The sequence below is a fragment of the Schistocerca nitens genome, chromosome 9 (genome assembly GCF_023898315.1).
Source record: "Schistocerca nitens isolate TAMUIC-IGC-003100 chromosome 9, iqSchNite1.1, whole genome shotgun sequence".
NCBI lineage: Eukaryota > Metazoa > Arthropoda > Insecta > Orthoptera > Acrididae > Schistocerca > Schistocerca nitens.
In genome coordinates, this window is record NC_064622.1 from 517,401,940 (window position 1) to 517,409,781 (window position 7,842).

The window sequence follows — 7,842 nt, forward strand, 5'->3', positions numbered from 1 at the left end:
TTTCTCCAAGCGTTTAACATGGCAACGACACATGTATGGAACTTCTAGTTGGAGACAAATAGCTTGTTCTGATGCACCACTGCCAGTTTACTGTAAATCTACCGCCCTCACACTGACGATGCAACACACAAATTGCTTCGCTAAGGAATATTACAGGTACCATACCAACTTTCTCCAAGCGTTTAACGTGGCAACGACAAAAGTATGGAACTTCTAGTTGGAGACAAATAGCTTGTTCTGATGCACCACTGCCAGTTTACTGTAAATCTACCACCCTCACACTGACGATGCAACACACAAATTGCTTCGCTAAGGGATATTACAGGCACCATACCAACTTTCTCCAAGCGTTTAACATGGCAACGACAAATGTATGGAACTTCTAGTTGGAGACAAATAGCTTGTTCTGATGCACCACTGCCAGTTTACTGTAAATCTACAACCCTCACACTGACGATGCAACACAAAAATTGCTTCGCTAAACAATATTACAGGCACCATGCCAACTTCCTCCAAGCGTTTAACAAGGCAACGACAAATGTATGGAACTTCTACTTGGAGACAAATAGCTTGTTCTGATGCACCACTGCCAATTTACTGTAAATCTACCACCCTCACACTGACGATGCAAAACACTAATTGCTTCGCTAAGGAATATTACAGGCAACATGCCAACTTTCTCCAAGCGTTTAACATGGCAACGGCAAATGTATGGAACTTCTAGTTCCAGACAAATAGCTTGTTCTGATGGACCACTACCAGTTTACTGTAAATCTACAACCCTCACACTGACGATGCAACACACAAATTGCTTCGCTAAGGAAAATTACAGGCACCATGCCAACTTTCTCCAAGCGTTTAACATGGCAACGACAAATGTATGGATCTTCTAGTTGGAGACAAATAGCTTGTCCTGATGCACAACTGCCAGTTTACTGTAAATCTACCATCCTCACGCTGACGATGCAACACACAAATTCCTTCGCTAAGGAATATTACAGGAACCATACCAACCTTCTCCATGGGTTTAACATGGCAACGACAAATGTATGGAACTTCTAGTTGGAGACAAATAGCTTGTTCTGATGCACCACTGCCAGTTTACTGTAAATCTACCACCCTAACACTGACGATGCAACACAAATTGCTTCGCTAAGGAATATTACAGGCACCATACCATCTTTCTCCAAGCGTTTAGCATTGCAACGACAAATGTATGGAACTTCTTGTTGGAGACAAATAGATTGTTCTGATGCACCACTGCCAGTTTACTGTAAATCTACCACCCTCACACTGACGTTGCAACACACAAGTTGCTTCGCTAAGGAATATTACAGGCACCATCCCAACTTTCTGCCAAAGTTTAACATGGCAACGACAAATGTATGGAACTTCTACTTGGAGACAAACAGCTTGTTCTGATGCACCACTGCCAGTTTACTGTAAATCTACCACCCTCACACTGACGATGCAACACACAAATTGCTTCGCTAAGGAATATTACAGGCAACATGCCAACTATCTCCAAGCGTTTAACATGGCAACGACAAATGTATGGAACTTCTAGTTCCAGGCAAATACCTTGTTCTGATGGACCACTACCAGTTAACTGTAAATCTACAACCCTCACACTGACGATGCAACACACAAATTGCTTCGCTAAGGAATATTACAGGCACCATGCCAACTTTCTCCAAGCGTTTAACATGGCAACGACAAATGTATGGATCTTCTAGTTGGAGACATATAGCTTGTTCTGATGCACCACTGCCAGTTTACTGTAAATCTACCACCCTCACACTGACGATGCAACACACAAATTGCTTCGCTAAGGAATATTACAGGCACCATACCAACTTTCTCCAAGCGTTTAACATGGCAACGACAAATGTATGGAACTTCTGGTTGGAGACAAATAGCTTGTCCTGATGCACCACTGCCAGTTTACTGTAAATCTACCACCCTCACGCTGACGATGCAACACACAAATTGCTTCGCTAAGTAATATTACAGGAACCATACCAACCTTCTCCAATTGTTTAACATGGCAACGACAAATGTATGGAACTTCTAGTTGTAGACAAATAGCTTGTTCTGATGTACCACTGCCAGTTTACTGTAAATCTACCACCCTCACACTGACGATGCAACACACAAATTGCTTCGCTAAGGAATATTACAGGCAACATGCCAACTATCTCCAAGCGTTTAACATGGCAACGACAAATGTATGGAACTTCTTGTTGGAGACAAATAGATTGTTCTGATGGACCACTACCAGTTTACTGTAAATCTACAACTCTCACACTGACGATGCAACACACAAATTGCTTCGCTAAGGAATATTACAGGCACCATGCCAACTTTCTCCAAGCGTTTAACATGGCAACGACAAATGTATGGATCTTCTAGTTGGAGACATATAGCTTGTTCTGATGCACCACTGCCAGTTTACTGTAAATCTACCACCCTCACACTGACGATGCAACACACAAATTGCTTCGCTAAGGAATATTACAGGCACCATACCAACTTTCTCCAATCGTTTAACATGGCAACGACAAATGTATGGAACTTCTAGTTGGAGACAAATAGCTTGTCCTGATGCACCACTGCCAGATTACTGTAAATCTACCACCCTCACGCTGACGATGCAACACACAAATAGCTTGGCTAAGGAATATTACAGGCACCATGCCAACTTTCTCCAAACGTTTAACATGGCAACGACAAATGTATGGAACTTCTATTTGGAGACAAACAGCCTGTTCCAATGCACCTCTGCCAGTTTACTGTAAATCTACCACCCTCACACTGACGATGCAACACACAAATTGCTTCGCTAAGGAATATTACAGGCACCATGCCAACTTTCTCCAAGCGTTTAACATGGCAACGACAAATGTATGGAACTTCTAGTTGGAGACAAATAGCATGTTCTGATGCACCACTGCTAGTTTACTATAATCTACCACCCTCACACTGACGACGCAACACACAAATTGCTTCGCTAAAGAATATTACAGGCACCATACCAACTTTCTCCAAGCGTTTAACATGGCAACGACACATGTATGGAACTTCTAGTTGGAGACAAATAGCTTGTCCTGATGCACCACTGCCTTTTTACTGTAAATCTACAACCCTCACACTGACGATGCAACACACAAATTGCTTCGCTCAGGAATGTTACAGGCACCATACCAACTTTCTCCAAGCGTTTAACATGGCAACGACAAATGTATGGAACTTCTAGTTGGAGACAAATAGCTTGTTCTGATGCACCTCTGCCAATTTACTGTGAATCTACCACCGTCACACTGACCATGCAAAACACAAATTGCTTCGCTAAGGAATATTACAGGCACCATGCCAACTCTCTCCAAGCGTTTAACATGGCAACGACAAATGTATGGAACTTCTAGTTGGAGAGAAATAGCTTGTTCTGATGCACCACTGCCAGTTTACTGTAAATCTACCACCCTCACACTGACGATGCAACACACAAATTGCTTCGCTAAGGAATATTACAGGCACCATACCAACTTTCTCCAAACGTTTAACATGGCAACGACAAATGTATGGAACTTCTAGTTGGAGACAAATAGCTTGTTCTGATGCACCACTGCCAGTTTACTGTAAATCTACCACCCTCACACTGACGATGCAACACACAAATTGCTTCGCTAAGGAATATTACAGGCACCATACCAACTTTCTCCAAACGTTTAACATGGCAATGAAAAATGTATGGATCTTCTACTAGGAGACAAACAGCTTGTTCTGATGCACCACTGCCAGTTCACTGTAAATCTACCACCCTCACACTGACGTTGCAACACACAAGTTGCTTCGCTAAGGAATATTACAGGCACCATGCCAACTTTCTCCCAAAGTTTAACATGGCAACGACAAATGTATGGAACTTCTACTTGGAGACAAACAGCTTGTTCTGATGCACCACTGCCAGTTTACTGTAAATCTACCACCCTCACACTGACGATGCAACACACAAATTGCTTCGCTAAGGAATATTACAGGCAACATGCCAACTATCTCCAAGCGTTTAACATGGCAACGACAAATGTATGGAACTTCTAGTTCCAGACAAATAGCTTGTTCTGATGGACCACTACCAGTTTACTGTAAATCTACAACCCTCACACTGACGTTGCAACACACAAATTGCTTCGCTAAGGAATATTACATTCACCATGCCAACTTTCTCCAAGCGTTTAACATGGCAACGACAAATGTATGGAACTTCTAGTTGGAGACAAATAGCTTGTCCTGATGCACCACTGCCAGTTTACTGTAAATCTACCACCCTCACGCTGACGATGCAACACACAAATTGCTACGCTAAGGAAAATTACAGGCACCATGCCAACTTTCTCCAAGCGTTTAACATGGCAACGACAAATGTATGGATCTTCTAGTTGGAGACAAATAGCTTATCCTGATGCACAACTGCCAGTTTACTGTAAATCTACCACCCTCACGCTGACGATGCAACACACAAATTCCTTCGCTAAACAATATTACAGGAACCATACCAACCTTCCCCAAGCATTTAACATGGCAACGACAAATGTATGGAACTTCTAGTTGGAGACATATAGCTTGTTCTGATGCACCACTGCCAGTTTACTGTAAATCTACCACCCTCACACTGACGATGCAACACACAAATTGCTTCGCTAAGGAATATTACAGGCAACATGCCAACTATCTCCAAGCGTTTAACATGGCAACGACAAATGTATGGAACTTCTAGTTATAGACAAATAGCTTGTTCTGATGGACCACTACCAGTTTACTGTAAATCTACAACCCTCACACTGACGATGCAACACACAAATTGCTTCGCTAAGGAATATTACAGGCACCATGCCAACTTTCTCCAAGCGTTTAACATGGCAACGACAAATGTATGGATCTTCTAGTTGGAGACATATAGCTTGTTCTGATGCACCACTGCCAGTTTACTGTAAATCTACCACCCTCACACTGACGATGCAACACACAAATTGCTTCGCTAAGGAATATTACAGGCACCATACCAACTTTCTCCAAGCGTTTAACATGGCAACGACAAATGTATGGAACTTCTAGTTGGAGACAAATAGCTTGTCCTGATGCACCACTGCCAGTTTACTGTAAATCTACCACCCTCACGCTGACGATGCAACACACAATTTGCTTCGCTAAGGAATATTACAGGCACCATACCAACTTTCTCCAAGCGTTTAACATGGCAACGACAAATTTATGGAACTTGTAGTTGGAGACAAATAGCTTGTTCTGATGCACCATTGCCAGTTTACTGTAAATCTACCACCCTCACACTGACGTTGCAACAGACAAGTTGCTTCGCTAAGGAATATTACAGGCACCCTGCCAACTTTCTCACAAAGTTTAACATGGCATCGACAAATGTATGGAACTTGTACTTGGAGACAAACAGCTTGTTCTAATGCACCACTGCCAGTTTACTGTAAATCTACCACCCTCACACTGACGATGCAACACACAAATTGCTTCGCTAAGGAATATTACAGGAACCATACCAACCTTCTCCAATTGTTTAACATGGCAACGACAAATGTATGGAACTTCTAGTTCCAGACAAATAGCTTGTTCTGATGGACCACTACCAGTTTACTGTAAATCTACAACCCTCACACTGACGATGCAACACACAAATTGCTTCGCTAAGGAATATTACAGGCACCATGCCAACTTTCTCCAAGCGTTTAACATGGCATCGACAAATGTATGGAACTTCTACTTGGAGACAAACAGCCTGTTCTGATGCACCACTGCCAGTTTACTGTAAATCTACCACCCTCACACTGACGATGCAACACACAAATTGCTTCGCTAAGGAATATTACAGGCAACATGCCAACTATCTCCAAGCGTTTAACATGGCAACGACAAATGTATGGAACTTCTAGTTCCAGACAAATAGCTTGTTCTGATGGACCACTACCAGTTTACTGTAAATCTACAACCCTCACACTGACGATGCAACACACAAATTGCTTCGCTAAGGAATATTACAGGCACCATGCCAACTTTCTCCAAGCGTTTAACATGGCAACGACAAATGTATGGAACTTCTAGTTGGAGACAAATAGCTTGTTCTGATGCACCACTGCCAGTTTACTGTAAATCTACCACCCTCACACTGACGATGCAACACACAAATTGCTTCGCTAAGGAATATTACAGGCACCATACCAACTTTCTCCAAACGTTTAACATGGCAATGAAAAATGTATGGATCTTCTACTAGGAGACAAACAGCTTGTTCTGATGCACCACTGCCAGTTCACTGTAAATCTACCACCCTCACACTGACGTTGCAACACACAAGTTGCTTCGCTAAGGAATATTACAGGCACCATGCCAACTTTCTCCCAAAGTTTAACATGGCAACGACAAATGTATGGAACTTCTACTTGGAGACAAACAGCTTGTTCTGATGCACCACTGCCAGTTTACTGTAAATCTACCACCCTCACACTGACGATGCAGCACACAAATTGCTTCGCTAAGGAATATTACAGGGAACATGCCAACTATCTCCAAGCGTTTAACATGGCAACGACAAATGTATGGAACTTCTAGTTCCAGACAAATAGCTTGTTCTGATGGACCACTACCAGTTTACTGTAAATCTACAACCCTCACGCTGACGATGCAACACACAAATTGCTTCGCTAAGGAAAATTACAGGCACCATGCCAACTTTCTCCAAGCGTTTAACATGGCAACGACAAATGTATGGATCTTCTAGTTGGAGACAAATAGCTTATCCTGATGCACAACTGCCAGTTTACTGTAAATCTAAGACCCTCACGCTGACGATGCAACACACAAATTCCTTCGCTAAACAATATTACAGGAACCATACCAACCTTCTCCAAGCATTTAACATGGCAACGACAAATGTATGGAACTTCTAGTTGGAGACATATAGCTTGTTCTGATGCACCACTGCCAGTTTACTGTAAATCTACCACCCTCACACTGACGATGCAACACACAAATTGCTTCGCTAAGGAATATTACAGGCAACATGCCAACTATCTCCAAGCGTTTAACATGGCAACGACAAATGTATGGAACTTCTAGTTATAGACAAATAGCTTGTTCTGATGGACCACTACCAGTTTACTGTAAATCTACAACCCTCACACTGACGATGCAACACACAAATTGCTTCGCTAAGGAATATTACAGGCACCATGCCAACTTTCTCCAAGCGTTTAACATGGCAACGACAAATGTATGGATCTTCTAGTTGGAGACATATAGCTTGTTCTGATGCACCACTGCCAGTTTACTGTAAATCTACCACCCTCACACTGACGATGCAACACACAAATTGCTTCGCTAAGGAATATTACAGGCACCATACCAACTTTCTCCAAGCGTTTAACATGGCAACGACAAATGTATGGAACTTCTAGTTGGAGACAAATAGCTTGTCCTGATGCACCACTGCCAGTTTACTGTAAATCTACCACCCTCACGCTGACGATGCAACACACAAATTGCTTCGCTAAGGAATATTACAGGCACCATACCAACTTTCTCCAAGCGTTTAACATGGCAACGACAAATTTATGGAACTTGTAGTTGGAGACAAATAGCTTGTTCTGATGCACAATTGCCAGTTTACTGTAAATCTACCACCCTCACACTGACGTTGCAACAAACAAGTTGCTTCGCTAAGGAATATTACAGGCACCATGCCAACTTTCTCCCAAAGTTTAACATGGCATCGACAAATGTATGGAACTTGTACTTGGAGACAAACAGCTTGTTCTA